Source organism: Coenobita brevimanus, chromosome 23 (genome assembly GCF_032717465.1).
Source record: "Coenobita brevimanus isolate Jiangsu-jjx chromosome 23, ASM3271746v2, whole genome shotgun sequence".
Lineage (NCBI taxonomy): Eukaryota > Metazoa > Arthropoda > Malacostraca > Decapoda > Coenobitidae > Coenobita > Coenobita brevimanus.
The window spans coordinates 37,848,627-37,865,468 of record NC_136976.1 but is presented as its reverse complement, the minus strand read 5'-3'; the positions used below and the strand labels follow the sequence as shown (position 1 = coordinate 37,865,468).

The window sequence follows — 16,842 nt, the reverse complement described above, 5'->3', positions numbered from 1 at the left end:
GCCAGTTGTGTGTGTGTGTGTGTGTGTGTGTGTGTGTGTGTGTGTGTGTGTGTAGAGGCTGGTTGCTCGCACATTTGTATATATTACATTACGATTTCATAAAACGTTAGGAGCATTCACAATTTTCTAGCAATGCAAGTCTTACATAGTGCTGGTAATTTTATGTGAGTGTAGTGTGTATTTTGTCAGATATATCACCATCTTTAATAGTAATATTATGTCCGTATTCACTTTAGACAACCGAAAAATGGACTGATTGTATCTTATTCCTGCCAACCGAAAGGTTACCAGTGTGACTGTATGTAAGGTAATCTACAGACAAGGAAAGTTAGGGAGCTTACTTTCCTTGTCTGTTCAGCCAGCCACACTGGTACTGTGTGTGTGTGCGTGTGTGTGTGTGTGTGTGTGTGTGTGTGTGTGTGTGTGTGTGTGTGTGTGCGCGCGCGCAATACTCGTATAATCACGCACGTATGCACATAGGCATAAAGTTATATAGGTCAATTAAGATACGAGGTATTGGCCCTCAGAAAGTGTTGACTGGAGTATGCTTAAATTTATAGTCTGGTATGATGGCCAGGCTCATCCATCCGTAAGCAGGGTATGTGGCTATACGACCATGAAAGGATAACAAATTAAGCCCTCAGTCTGAAGGATGTATTTTCCTTATTCTGCCAACGTTCGGTCTTAAGTTAACTGTAGCTGACTTATACAACTATAAAATGGACTATTACAGGATGTTAGACTCGGTATTCAATACAAGTTGCAATGAAAGTTACAGTATCTTTGTTAAACAACTTGCATGAGAAGCAGCTGAAATGAATTCTAAATATTTGTATATTCTCGGTCAACAATAGAAAGCTTTCCGATGAGGGGACGGAATGACGGAGGGGAAGGATAATGTTTCGTATTGGCGATACCTGTTTGCTTAGGTACTGAACATATTCCATCAAATACTGAACCATCATTAGTAGCTTGGCACTACCTTTTATTATTAATTGAAAAATCGTATTGGAATGATTATCTAAATAGAGTTTGTTGACACAATTAATGGCTACTTAACCTCTCCCTAACACTCACCTACCTCCACCACCACCCCTCCTCTCCCCCATCACTCACCTACCTCCACCAACACCCCTCCTCTCCCCCATCACTCACCTACCCCCACCACCACCCCTCCTCTCCCCCATCACTCACCTTCCCCGCAACTCCCACCCCCTGCTTCACCCCCAGCACTGTTACCAGACCATTTCTGTCCGTCGCTGCTGCTGCCATCTACATAGTGTCCCGTGCGGAAATTTCTCCAACTGTACATCACGAAGGAGGGGGGGGGGGGGGCGGATTCGCGCTGGGTTGAATCTGGAGTTATGGTGCTCGGGCTCAGCGCTGGCGAGCACACAGCTTTTAGTAATTCAAAATAGATAATATTTATGAGCAACATGAATCACGTCCATTTGCTTTTCATAATACTCTGGACAAGTGTGTCTACGTATTGTTTTACTTTATCGCAGTACAGGGGTAAACCGTTCTCCCGCCCACAACAGGAGTGTGTGTGTGTGCTGTGTAGCGGGTGGTCAAAGAGAGGCCCGACGGGACTAACCAATCTGGAGCCAGTTTGGTTACCTATACCATACTGTACTTCAATTTTTCTCCCCTTATCAACACGACTGAATGATGCTGGTCCATCACAATATTCACCGACTGCAAGTTCAATATAATCACATTCAGAAGTGAAACCCTCCACGATTAGTGCTATAAAATGTCCAGATAAGATCCAACGCACTACTGACCACAGGCCATTCTTAGTTATTGGGCTTGGAGAACTTATAAAATTCATAACTAACTAAAGCTAACTAGAATTACAAAAAGCGTTGGTACTGCATCTTACCGGGATTGCTGGGAGCAATATATACCGGTATATAAGCAGTTTTACTATCATGTAGGCCTATAGCAGATTTTGATATCATACAGCCCAGAAAAATATAAGTTGATAAGATTCTGGCCAAAGAGTCACAAGGTACAGCAGCTACAGCCGGTTTCTCTCATTAATTTACAGATCTAAACGTGATCTGGCACTTTTTTTTTTCTCTTAAAACAAAACTGAACATGAATGTCAATGAGACAGACAGGGATGTCTGCAGGATTTTTTGTAAGGGGGGCAAAATAAAAGAAATTATACATATATGTGCCGTTATAATGAATCAAAATACACACACTCCAAATAGGCATAGGCATATATTTACATGAGTTACATTACTTACATCAAATGCATGGTGACAGAATGCATGAATCGACTCAAATCACTCAATCATCCTTCAACAAGAACTGAAGCTGTCGAATTCCAAGGGGGGGAACTGCCCCCCTGTCCCCCCCCCCCTCCGGACGCCCATGGAGCCAGAGGTTTGAGAGGTGATGCAAAGCACTACGGTATGCCAGGTTACATCTTGCCTCAGTACTGTTCGATGCACAATCTCTCAAAAAAGTATCGGCCGTCTTACGGCACGTAGCGTATCATTCTGAAACATGGACGAAGCACTGGGTATATGGAGCATCCTGTGATTATAAGTGAAAATATTTTCTTTGGCAATTATTATAACCCGAAACGAAAAAAAAAAAAATCACATTGTGTAGGATATGTTTTGAGACACCGGATTTACAGATTCATGTGTGTCTGCAAAACTCGCTCATTTCCACAATCATCGTACCCTCAGGGGCACATACTTTTGGGGGGAGGTGTACATCGTTGAGTGTGATTAGCTTATTACAGTCCGGAAGTGCATTGTATGAGTTTGTATTTTTATAGAGTTCAGCTGTAATAATCTGACAATGGCAGAGTTTTTAACGTCTGTGATGAATCTGTCGTAAGGAAACAACAGAGAAATATGACAGACTTTATTTAAAAAAAAAAAAAAAAAAAAAAACGGACTGTGTATACTTCGGAGTGAAACTTGGAGACCAGGACAAATTAGGGGCTCCCAATAAAATTTGCTCTATTTTGTGTTGAAGAACTAAAAAAAATAGTCAACAGGACAAAAGGAAGGAAATGTTTTCGCTTTGGTGTTCCAGTGAACTAGAGGGAGCCGATAAATCACAGTAACGACTGCTATTGTTCAAGGATACAACACTAAGAACAGAAAAGAAATTCTTTATCCAAACTTCCCACCTGCCTTACGACCTATTGCTCATAGACCAAATAAATTATATTCGTCCCAGCACCACCTGACCACCATGAAAACATACTGTACATTGTAGCCCTGATCAAGAAAACAGTGGCAACTGTGATGATGTACGCAGACTTTCAGTGTGATGGCGATGGTAACACAAAACCTCAAGTTTTTTTTCTCGGCATGAGCTGAATGATCCGGTGGGACATTTAGGCCTTGCTAAGGAGAAGTATTAGAAGCAATGACGCTGCAAGTATTGGTTCTACGTAGCGGATTATTATTATTATTATTATTATTATTATTATTGTTTGTAGCGAGGAGCTATAGTGCACTGCTTCCTATCGAGTAGTGGAACAGTCGCGAAGCTACTTTTCTGAGGTATTCCAAGCACTACTAACTAAGCAGCCACCTAACCTTGCAAGTAGCCTAACCTAGCCACCTAAATTAGCCAAACAAAACTTTGGTTAAAACGTAACCTAACCCTAACCTGACCACCTAATCACTCTAACCTAACCACATTTTTAAATACTGAGCTTACACAGAAATAGAAGTGACCCCGACGAGTACTGAGAAAACCTCCATTTATGGCAGGCGTTTTCTTGTGAAATGTACGACAGGTAACCAATCGTCGAAATAACATCTGCGGTAAAAACTGGCCACTTGAAACTAATGCAGAATCGGCGAGAAGGTCATTCCAACTTTCCCTTGGTTCAAACACATTATAATCCGCCAATACACAGCAAAAATTAACCCGCGGACCACCGATGCACGCCTGCTACAGGCATCCATCAACTATTAACACCTTCACACCAGTGGTCTCTTTAAGTCTGAGTCATACTGTCTTCACACGGTTTTACCCAATTTAGGAAACATCTGGTGTATGGAAGGCTTGTGTTACCATATGCAACCAGTCCCCTCAAGTTCGAAAAATTTCTCCTAGGCTGGTTAAAACTGGTTCATGGTATAAATAGAGAGAGAGAGAGAGAGAGAGAGAGAGAGAGAGAGAGAGAGAGAGAGAAATGGAGAAATGAATTCCCGGAGCTAGAGCTTGATCGATCATATAGCCCCGCTAGGTGACAGGAGAGCGTGCTACCTCTCCCTGCAGGTCAGCTAGCTGGGCGGGGCGCTAACTCTAAACCCTTCAGTCCTAAGTCGGGCGCTCTACCACTGACCCACCCTGTCCCAGAGAGAGAGAGAGAGAGAGAGAAAGAGAACGTCCTGAGCTGAATAACACTGCTTGGTGCTAACAACACATGAGAGAGAGAGAGAGAGAGAGAGAGAGAGACTCTCCTGAGCTGAATAACTGGTTGGTGCTAAGAATAAATGAGACAGACAGACAGACAGACAGACACAATGAGAGAGAGAGAGAGACTCTCCTGAGCTGAATAACTGGTTGGTGCTAAGAATAAATGAGTCAGACAGACAGACAGACAGACACAATGAGAGAGAGAGAGAGAGAGAGAGACATTTTCCTCGGCTGAATAAAACTAGTTGGTGCTAGGGACACACACACACACACACACACACACACACACGTGTGCGGTGGTATAGCGCTGTTACACTATCTGGTTTCTTGCCGTGACCGTGGCTAGCCACGACGCCGGTGTCACGGGCCACGGGTCCTGCCGTGAAGGCAACGGATTGCACCGCGCCTAAACACGGTCCAGCCTGGTGTATTGTGGTTGCGTGTACCCAGCAATGGAAGGCAATGGATTGCAGACAGCGTCTGAAAGCCTTTTATGTCATATCTACGGAAAAAGAAAAGGCGACAGTGCAGAGTGCCCTGGATACACCCAGTCACTAAACAAAGAGAGTGAGAGCACTGGCAACACTGTCTGAAGAAATTAGAAGTGATGACGTGAAAATTTTAAACTATTTTCAAATCACTAGCCTCTTGTCCCATTACACTGGCTTCTGCTCAGTGAGAGATAATAGATGATCTATGTCTGTTTCATCTCTTGCCACACTGATGTAAATTTAGTCATTTCAGTTCAGTTTTTCACAGGTATACGAAAAAGTCATGTGTGGGACTACAAAACAGCCGTGGGTAAACGCAGCAAACAGTGTCGTGTAGTGTGAAGAAAGGCATAAACAAATTCAGTCGACTGGGTCTGTCCGGTCCCGTGACTTGCCGTGGCGGCAGATTCGCCGTGACCATACCGTATGAAGGTCTGCACCATGGCCTACATATGAATCTTCAGTCGACTGCAGTTGACGACGCCATGCCGTGAACGGCCACGGCGAGAAACCGGAGTGCGAAAGCGGCAGCCTATGTGTCTCAGTTTTGGAAGAGGTGGAGTACTTGAGTGGGATGCTCCTGGGGCACCGTAGTGATAAAACACCTCTGATATAGACGGATTTTCATTTCACTGATTTAAGATAAACCTACTGAAGTTTAGGCTGAGCTCGGTTCTCAATCAATTGGTATATAATATATATATATATATATATATATATATATGGAGTTGAGAGATATATGAGGGAGGGGGGGTGAGTTGGGAGGAGGGGAGTCAAATGGTGGGTGACAGAGTGACTTGGAGGCGTTTTGTCTGCGGCCACCCTTTGCGGGATTAGGGCGTCGGGCTATAGATAGATAGATAGATTGATCATACATATCAGAAAAGTTTACATAGATAGATTGATAGATAGATACATAAATATAATATAAATAGATAGATATAGATACCTCGTTAAAGATTTAGATACATAGATATTGATGGATATAGGTAGTGATGCAGATATAAGTAGATGGATAGATATACAGGTAGATTGATAGATAAGTTGGGGAGGCCTTTGTTCAGCAATGGACATGATTGGTTGATTTTATATATATATATATATATATATATATATATATATATATATATATATATATATATATATATATATATATATATATATATATGTGTGTGTGTGTGTGTGTGTGTGTGTAATGCAGCAAACAGTTAAATACCCCCAACCAGGACGGGTGAATAGTTCTATAAATACTCCTCTAAATAAACACGTCATGCCAGCACTCCGCTGGGCGAGTGACAAAGGAATACTTTTTTTTGCTATGGTGGCAACTCCCAGCAGAAGTGCTCAACGCCTTGGAATGAGGTATTATACACTCGGTTTGCCCAAACTGGGAACATGAACAACACAAACTATGATATGAATGTTTTTAGCTGACACAGATGAGTAAATGAATAGCCTAATGTTTGTCTGACCTTTGATCGGGTGAGAAAAGGCGTGTATGCGTACGCGTCCGCACGGTGCTGCCCCAACACTGTCCGCCTCAGCAGTGCACTGACAACAGTGCCTTGTTTTGGGAGCATATGCGTCTTGCCTCACTTGGCAACCCTCGCTATCATTCACTCGCCCCACACTTCCCTTATCTTCCGTTTTCTTGCCTCCATCTCCTTACACTTCGGCCGGGTACTTCTAGACTAAATTACGTAAATATTGGCATTTATACTGTATCTCCTCCTCCCTGCATTTAATGGTCTCATGTGGTTACTCCTTCAACTCCCTAACTAGCAGTTCTTCATATCTAAAATGTCAAAGCTGTCTCCCTGTCAGGCAACTTTCACGATTGTGGTGCGTCTGTCACCCATCAAGTCAGTCAACACCCTATCACCGGTTAAAAACATATGGATATTCTCGTAATGCTTGGGATCAGCCATAGAAATGGCAAGCATTAAAGTTTACAATGATTCAACTGACGGCTGAAGAACCAAAGCTGAGAAGGTTGTCTGATCTATTTATTATCAGTCCATATCTTCAGCAGTGTTGGTAATAATTGTATCATCATTTCCAGAATGTACTTATGTGTTTGTAAATATGCTTTCATTAAAATGGTTGTTGGGTTTGTGTGATGGCTTTATGTATGACCGAATCTGACTCGATTGTGATTATATGGGATTCGGTGAGTTACGTTTGGGTGTTCGGTAATTTGCCTGTTTGGGACTTAGTGATAATTATGTAAGTTGATGGATTATAATAATGCAATTTGTTCTAACAGAACTGACTACTGTTTATGTAATGATTTATTGTTATGAATAGGAATAGGATCTGTGAAGCGGGGCGCATTATTTGTATGACGATTCTGCTTGTTGACCCATCCAATATCCGTTCTACTTATTCTCAGCTCAGTTCGATATGGACTGTAGTGACTGACGTGCCTGGTTATGCTCCAGGCAGGGCCGGATTACCAGGTATAGGCAAAATAGGCAACTGCCTACCAGGCCACGGCCTGTTACAGGCCATCCAGACATCCAGAGTGGAATAAATATACGCCTTGGGCGTCCAGATAAGGGCCATCACCCATCAGGCCATCAAAAAAGGCCATTATAGGTCATGCCAAAGTATCACTGGAAATTACGGGAAAAAAGAGACCTATGTTGTTGCGGCCAACCGTCTGCGTTGCCTACCAGGCCACAGCGGGGTTAATCCGGCCCTGGCTTCAGGCCAGGCACGTGCACAGGGGGGGGGCTACAGGGGCTTGAGCCCCCCCACTTTTCCCTTGATACCCGAAAAATGCCCTTTTCAGAACTTATATTAAATTAAGATATTTCGAAATCAGTCTATTAGTTATTGTTGTATTACTTTTGTATCCAGGAGGAAAAATATAATTAAATAACATGAAGGCCCAGGTAATAGATTCTTTAAAGTTTACTTCTCGACTGCCTGTGTACGGGAAGGTAGGAGTCTATTATGCATTTGTACTTTGAAATGTTTTCAGGTCCTCAGATATAAATTTAAAATAGTTTCCGACTTTCCGTTCAATAGTACTAATAAGAGAAAATGGGAATAATCAGCTGACAGCGTGTGTATGACGGCGAGGCACGGATGAATTTTGGCGTGAGTGTTTTTGTTTTTTACTTGGCTGATGTTACTTTTAGCCCTCCTATCAACAGTGTCCTTTATTCATGAAGCCAGGAGTACGCTGGTAGGGTACTGAGTATGAGAATACTCAATATATTGTGTTATGATGAACCAAATAGGTTTGGTTTTCCATCGCGTTGTTCGTTTACACTTATAGGAGTATTTGGGTAATTCAGTGATGGGAGTGCCCGGGCTGCAGCAGCAGACAATAATTGAGTGTCACAGTCAGGGACTAAGCTACTTGTATGTGAACTTAATAGACTTCATATTAATAATACAGAACAATAAGTTTGTGTTTATCCCATCGTGGTTTGTGTTCCGGTGATTAGTATACTAATTTCGGTGAACAATTATTAGGCATTGTTCCTGTATGTCTCGTGATGTTAGTGCTTATGTCAGATTGTATCACTGTCAGTTATGTTTGTTGCAACCTGGTCATTGGTGATGTAGCACAATGCCCCGTAAGGAGAGAGCCAAGAAACAGAAAGAAAGGGAGAGACAGGAGGCAGCTAAAGGAAGTGCATCCCTCTATGGCTGGCTTAAGCCGGGAAGCAACAAAGATCAAGAATCTGAGGAGGAAAATGAAGATGATCTACGAGCAGATTCACAAGATCAAATCAGTCAAGCTTTATCAGAAGAGTTTGGAGAAAAAAGAAAACAAGGTGAAGCAACAGATGGTTCAGAGGGAAGGAAAATGGATAACACAGATCTACAGAAGGATGAACAGGAGGCACCATCAACATTGAATCCTGAGGCGATGGAAACCGACAGCACATATGTAGAGCAAGGGACACACACAGCAGTGACAGCAAAAGCTCGAGACGAAAGTAATAAGGAAGTTTCAGTTTCAGATTTGTTACAGCGTAAGTTTCCCACTGACCCTGCCCATGTTAGTCAAATATGCCTAACTGCCAACGACTCTGAGAAATATATTGAAATGTGCAATTCCGTCGGTCCATGCCAACCAGTTATTTCTTACCCAAAGAATGCACAAGGACGTTCATTTCAGAGGCAGTGGTATGAGAAAAATCCGTGGCTAGAATATTCAGTAGAAAACGATGCTATGTACTGTTTCAGTTGCAGGCTCTTTATGGCTGAAGATAAGCACCAAGTAAAGTCTGCTTGGAGGTCTGTAGGAGTAAATAAGTGGAAAAATGCCATAGACAAAATAAAAGATCATGCAGCAACGGAGGCACACATGCTTGGTATGATACGGTGGAATGGCTACAAGCAGAATTCATTGGTTAAAGCCTTTCAGTTGGCTGACAGTAAAATACTACATATTCATGAGCAAGAAAAGCAGAGGAACAGAGAGATTCTATCTCGGCTGATAGATATGACTTTGTATCTGGCTAGGCAAGGTATTGCTTTCAGGGGTGACGATGAAACACTAACTAGCTCAAACAGAGGCAATTTCATTGAGCTTGTCAATCTCTTTGCGAAATATGACAGTGTCATAAAAATGCACTTGGAAGCCGTCACAGCCTCGCAAACGACTAAGAAGAGACCACAAGTATCTTTACTTTCAAATAGGACACAAAATGATCTCATCAAGGCCTTGGCTATTTGTGTGAGAAAAACCATTCTTGAGGAAATCAGAGATGCTACTATATACTCTATTTTGTTGGATGAAACTACTGATATCTCTCATAATGAGCAAGCTTCCTTCGTTGTCCGATACGTACATGAAATGGAAATAAAGGAACGCTTCATTCAGATCTGTGAAGTACGTCAACTGCAGGACAAGAACTAACAAATGTCGTGTTGTCTCTCCTTGAAAAAAATGGTTTGAAAATAGAGAATATCAGAGGTCAGGGTTATGATGGGGCAGCTAACATGAGTGGACCTTACAAAGGACTGCAATCTAGAGTACTTCAACTGAATGAAAAGGCTCTCTATGTGCACTGTCATGCACATTGCTTGAACCTAGTACTTGTAGAGGCTGCAAAGGTGAACCGTCATTTTGTTTCCTTCTTCAACATCGTGGAAAAACTTTACACCTTTATTTCAAGTTCAGGAAAACGGCATGCTGCATTTGTGCAGACACAACAATCTCTGTTCCCTACCGAACGTGTACATGAGCTGAAAAAGCTGTCAGACACTCGATGGGCCTGCCGAGAATCAGCTCTTAAGAACACTGAAGAAGGGCTTTGTAGCAGTGGTTGAGTTCCTCAAAAATATATATGAATCCAGCCCACCCGACTCAGGAGCTTGTGATGCAGTGATGCTGCTTCGAAGCATCAGCTTTGAATTCATCTTGTCCTTGGAAATTACTACACCAATTTTTATGGAAACTGCTATTGCCTCGGATGCACTTCAACAGCAAGCTGTGGACTTAGCAGCATCATACAGACTTATAGATGGAGTGCTGCAAACACTGAAAAAACTAAGGACAGAAGAAAAGTTCCAGGAAATGTTTGAGAATGCCTCGAAGAAAGCAGTTGAAGCAGAAATTGATATTCCATCAGATATTCCAGGACAAAGAAGACAAAGGAAAATGCCAGGAAAAAACAAATACAGCTGTACATCAGCAACAGAGGATCAATCATTTCAAACATTGGAGGAATATTACCGTGTAAATCTGTATTATCAGTTCTTAGACACACTTACTCAAGAGATTGAAAGAAGGTTCAAAGGGAAAGAAAACTCATCAACAGGCATCATCCTTCGCTCCTTCCAGTACCTTACAGTAGCAGCAAACTGGGAGGAATTACAGCCAGATGCTGTAAATGCTGTCCATACCCTATGCAAATTCTATAGGTTTGAACAAGAACAAGACAAACTTTTGACAGAACTAAAAGTGTTTCACTCAGCATATCCATGCCTCAAAAGTGACCTGAAGCTAATGATGAGGTGTATAAAGGAAAATAACTTGAACTTTGTTTTTCCAAGTTTATGTGAGTTGCTCAGAATATATGCATCTATTCCAGTAACTACTGCAACAGTGGAACGTTCGTTCTCGAAGCTCAAGCATATAAATTCAAAGCTTCGCAGTCTTTGCAGTGAGGGAAGGCTATCAGATTTAATGCTGCTGGCTGTAGAAAAGGACATCCCTGTCAATAATATGGAAGTGATTGAAATTTTTAAGACTATGACTCAAAGGCGGATAAGTCTTTTAGAATCACTGTGAACTGATTGTTTGTAACTGCCAATGAAAAGTGAAATGAAAAATAAATAAACAAAATAAAACCAACAACAACTACAAACTACACCAAATCTCAGATGAAATTCAGAGTAACCGCAATGCTATATATGGTCTCTAAAATGTAAATTTTTAATAAATTACCAAAAACTTCTCAGGGGGTGCCAATGCCCTTTTCGTCAACTTTGAGCCCCCCCTATCTGACATATCCTGTGCACGGCCCTGCTTCAGGCATTGGTTATGTGGCACTCGGTGAGTTATTATATATTATGGACATGAGCTGTCATAATGAACTGTCTGGATAAAATGTATTGGATACCTGATATAATTTTGTTACTGTTTGTATTATTGATATAGTTCCAGGCATGACTAGCATAATTCACATTTCGGTGTTCGTGCTGGGCTTTATATTTTCATTATCACCATATAGTCCACCAGGTTTCATAGAGGGTCACGGTGTAAGTAGATTGATAATAATACCTTTATCATTATCGATATATAGTGAATATAGATCTAGACACATATACCTGAGACATTTCATTTGTATTAGTGGTGGACTTCAGCTTGCTAGTGAAAGATAAACTGGTTAAATATCTAATATAAAACAAAATTTTGCATTAGAAATAAAGACAGTTGACTTTTGAAGATAAATGTATTGTTGAAAGCCCCTGTTTATTGTAAAGATATTCCCGCACAGGTTGAAACTTTGTGAATAAATGTTGTAACTACTCTTATACTTCCTGCTGGACCTAGCGGTAATAATTATCACAACAGTAGACTGGTGATGTAGTCTGTCATATGTTGAGGTATGACACTGCTGTCAAATATTGTCATGAACTGTACAACTTCTTGCCTTGCTCCACCAAAATTACACACTATCTGGCATGTTCTCTATATCACTCTGACCGTCACGGTCTTGTTAATTTGTCACATCCTGCCAGCTCTGCTGAGTTAACTTTCTTGGACACAGCTATAATGTATTTTGTGGGAGCATAACCTCGGCTACTGCAGAGAGAGAGAGAGAGAGAAACTGACAAGGCAGCAGCTTGTCATAGGCACTGAACATGCCTCGTGGCGGTTTCAGATGGATTCATATAAATCACCTGGAATGGCATCCCAGCTTTGAAGTGACCATTTTTTTTTTTTTCCAGGGCCAAAATATGTTTCTCATTTGTAGCGATTGATTTAGGATACATCTTCAGGAAGTCAGCTCACAAGCCACTTGCAATAATACCCAGGTGTTTTAAATACTGATGGAAAGAATCATTGCAGACTTAAAGATCTGAGGTTGGGTACATTACTCCTCGACTTCAGTAGAAGCGACTTCAAAGGCGTGGTGACTTTCTCATCGGATTGTTTGCTTGTCCGTTCATTTATAGTTAGTTCCCCACACAGGTTCCCACGTGTATGAAGCCATCTCTGTACCACTTTGTGAAGAAAGAGAATCTACCTCATTTTCTGATGGAAGCAGACTCGATCGGTACGATGTAGGGTGAAGGGGATAGTTTCTCTTCCTCACGTAGGACTCGGAGTTATCACTGAATTCTAGGTCTTAATATATATATATATATATATATATATACCTTATTCTTTTCTTTTGGAAACACTCATAGCAAGTATACTCTTGACAGAGGGCAGGAAAGCCTGTGTTGGTTATATGGTGATTAAGGACATTGTATTCCCAATATGGTTTTGTGGGATGGTTTTAGTGTGTGGTGTACACGAGATGTTACCGCGTGTTTGTGTTTGGGGCCAGGAGGACAACTTCATCATACCACCACCCTACTGTAGTGGCTAAGGACGTTACATTCAAAATACTGTGGTTTCGTATGTTGTTATGTGTTGTACAGTTCCTGGACTTGGCCAACCCTCGGCCTTCCTATTTTTATAATACTACCTGCGCTGCTCTCTCTCTCTCTCTCTCTCTCTCTCTCTCTCTCTCTCTCTCTCTCTCTCTCCTTTTCAGTACCACATCTTTGGTTCCATATTCTACCTCTCTCCACCCTCTTTATAAACTTCGCTTTTCGCCTTCGATGTCTCTTGCTGTGGTGTGTGCGTTCTCATGGATGCCGACTTTATAAAGATACAAGATCGTGATGAAAGATGGGAGGAGGAGATGCGTGTTTTTTCTTTTTTTTTTTTTTTTTTTAAATCCAAGTTTTGTACAGATTAACTTCATTACACTTTACCTCATATACCAACGAATTTTTGTATACTGTAGATCTACTTTGTTTTGCCTTACCACCTTCGTCCTCCTCATCACGTGACTCTATCCTTGATGTGGTCTCGTCTTCATTATTTTTGCATAAGAATAAATTTTTCAGAACGGCATCTGAGACTTGTTTGTTTCTATAAGCTGCTGGAAAATTAAATATATATACAAGACATTTTACACCTTATATAAAGGAGGGTAACGCAAGCGTCGGTTAAGGATTAGTATACAGTATACATCTAATATACTACAGCAGTAGCCGTGTGTCTGTCCGTGTGTGTGTATTTTGGGCAGCCGAAACTACACATTCAAATCACACCAAAATTGGCACAGAAATCGCAAAAAATTCGCTGATGTGAAAAAACTTGGTCCCATCACGATTGAAAAACTTTTACTATATTTAATGAGTGATCACAAATTTGACCAAAAAACACCGCTTCTGGCGCCCGGCATAGGATCTCCGTTGAATATTTTGCCCAGTGGTAGAATTAAAATAAACTGGGTTCCATTACCGAAGCTGCAAATAACACGATCAATTGGTTAGCTGCAAAAAATCAAAGTGACAACATTACACAGAACAGCACATAAACGCGACAGCCCTCCGCAGGAGCAAGAGCGAGGGGCCCGAAGGGCCCACGAGCACTTGTTCCCCACTAACACAAAATATGAATATACGGATTCTTGAAATATCTCATGATGCACGTTATTTTTTATATTAGCATCATCATCTAGACTTCCTAAATGTAAGTGATGCTAATATAATAATACGGTAATAATATAATTCAGTTATGGGAAAATCATTTAAGTTTTTATCAAATTTTGTCAAATGACAATGATAACTGTAATTATACCATGACGAATGGTTATCTTACCTAAGCTGAGTACCACCAGAAGTGATGTAAAAAATAGCTAAAATCATATTCACACGCTAAAATGCTACGTCTGGTGAGTTAAGGCAAAAACACTCAAGTAAACTGGATCGAAACTGATTAACATGTGTGTGCACATCAAACTTAAACACAGCAAAGGAGCACATGAAATAGTCACCGACTGTGGGTTTGTAGAGGTGTGTATAGAGTGTCTCCAGTGAGTTAATATCAACATAGTTTTGAAAATATTATGCTGAATTACCTCAAGACATCATTACATCGAGTAAGGTCATGGTAGACGCCCCGTGACCACAAAATCTGGAATGTCTCTTACAAAAAAGTATGAATTTGTTTTCTTAAAACAGTAACGATTCCTGCATATACCACAAAAGTCAACCTGCAGGGTGCCCTGACCTTAGCGTCCCATAGCCATGTGCCTACTGTGCTTACTGAGTAAATACGGCACTAGCAGCATGGTATTAATCTATTTTATTTCTTATAATTTTATTTGAAAGGTTGGATTTCTCTGTGTATAAACAGTCCATATTCCATTACTCTTTTTTTTTTTCAGTAGCGAATCAAGAGCAGAAGGATGGAAATGAAAAAAAAAAAAATCGAGTAAATGCAACAGGATGCGTGTATATGCATCACACCATGCACACTTTTGCATGTCCAACTGCTGATTCAGTCGTGCATGTGTGCCATCAGTAATGATTCTACATAGTTTCATCAACAATAAAATGTGACTTTTCTAAGAGGACACAATGGCGGCTCTGCAGGCTATGGCGCTGTATGCCGGCCAATTGCATCAAGACCAATCAGCGTGCAGGGAACTGTGACGAGCAGCAGCTGCCCGTTTGCATTTACTGTTAGGTACAACAAACTGCTCCAGCAGCTGAAGCCTCTACCTTACATACCCATTACCCCCCACACTAAACCTTACCATAGTCGGCCAAGGTTGTGTCGTCCTCCAGCAGCTCTTGAGGTATTGTGCCACAGGCGTGATACATTCCGTGTTTAAGATTCAGTCCCGTGCGTTAATAAAGAAGTAACTAGCGCGTGGTATGCAGTCTTCAAAAGGTATAAATGAGGTGCTGCCGTTGCCATAAACCAAGTTACAGTGAAGAGAGTATATTCATGCACAGCATCACATGCTACCAGTCTGGATATTGTTTACTCTGATGAGGAACTTACGTAGCGCTGCGTACTGAAAAGGGCGATGGAACTGTGCTATGTTGGTGGGTACTGATATTAGCAACACAAAATTAAATCAATTAAAAGTCATTCTCAGCTTAACAAAATCGTTTGCTGTGAGCCTGAATACAGTACCAGAGTTGCCTCGACCCCAAGAGGGTAATAGTGACATTAACATTCCATGGTCGTGGGACTCACCCGCCCCACCATTTGGTGTTATCTGAAAAAGATTACGAGAGTTGTCCCGACCACGAGAGGATTAATTAATATCTCCCACTTACAATCTAGATTCAAACTCGCGATCTAATTGACAAGAATCCAGATACAAACAAAATTACATAATTATGATTTGTATTTGCAAGGACAGAGACAGGGCAGTGCAGAATCTTCCCTTGTCTCTTGTTCTTCCTCCTGAATCTTAAATATGAGACTATTATATCGTGTCATTAGGATTTGTTTTTGCAGGATGAGGAAGGAAACGGGAGTATAGACTCTTCTCATGTCTCTTGTTTTTTTTTTTTTTTTTTTTTTTTCCTGTAAAGATAAATGTTGGTTACGAAGGGAAACTGATGGTATGTTCGTGAATGCGCCGGTCATGTAAGGCTTTGTGAGGCGGAGCAGAGTGATGAGTGAAGGGGTGTGTGGCCTGTGCAAGTGGCAGCCTGTTTATTATTCATCGGGTCTTGTTTTCGTTTCCATAATTCTGGATCCTACGCACTCCATTTTTAATTAGACATAGGAGTAAATGATGAAATTGTGTCTTTCAGTTCAATGAAGTAGTTTTAATGCTTCATGCTTTCCACTTCCAGACGCACTTACCCAACTCAGGCAGACGCATAAAGCAAACTGGTGGACAAACCTAACACTCCACTTCGAAAATAAGTCCCATGAATCGAGGAAAATTGTGTTGCAGCAGCAATGATATAATAAACAAGACGTCCTCTGATGAACGGGCTACATATGACTAACAAACAATAAGGTGCTATGCTTTGTTCGGTGTGTGTGTGTGTGTGTGTGTGTGTGTGTGTGTGTGTGTGTGTGTTCTTACTTTACCTTACCTATAGTAGCCGCAGCGAGAAATGAACGCTGTGGTGGGGCAGCCGGTCATCCGGGGATTCCCCCACTGCAGCCATATCTACATGTCACCGACCATCGGCCACCGCTGCAGCCCCGCTCCATGATCCTTACCCTGTGTCTCTGGCTTTCTCTTTCTCTCTCGGTTTTTATATAAACTGGTGTATTTCCGAAACTAATTGTGAAATTATTATGACTTTTGTTCCACACCACCACTGAGGTAAAAATCAAGGAGAGTTTTCTGTATAAAGGTTTCCCCCCCTCCTAAATGTGGCATATGAGCGGGGGAGTGCGGCCTTGCCGATACCTCCGCCTGACCTATAA

General features: G+C 41.5%; 1 protein-coding gene across 1 annotated transcript in view; it reads right to left on the bottom strand.

The window, feature by feature from the left end:
* LOC145392677 (epidermal retinol dehydrogenase 2-like) overlaps window positions 1-6,432 on the bottom strand; it is a 150,504-nt gene extending 144,072 nt beyond the window's left edge. Inside the window, exon 1 of the mRNA XM_080266988.1 lies at window positions 6,371-6,432. The gene's annotated coding sequence lies outside the window, so the exon portion shown is untranslated. The remainder of the gene's footprint in view (window positions 1-6,370) is intronic.
* Between the last annotated feature and the right edge of the window lie 10,410 nt (window positions 6,433-16,842).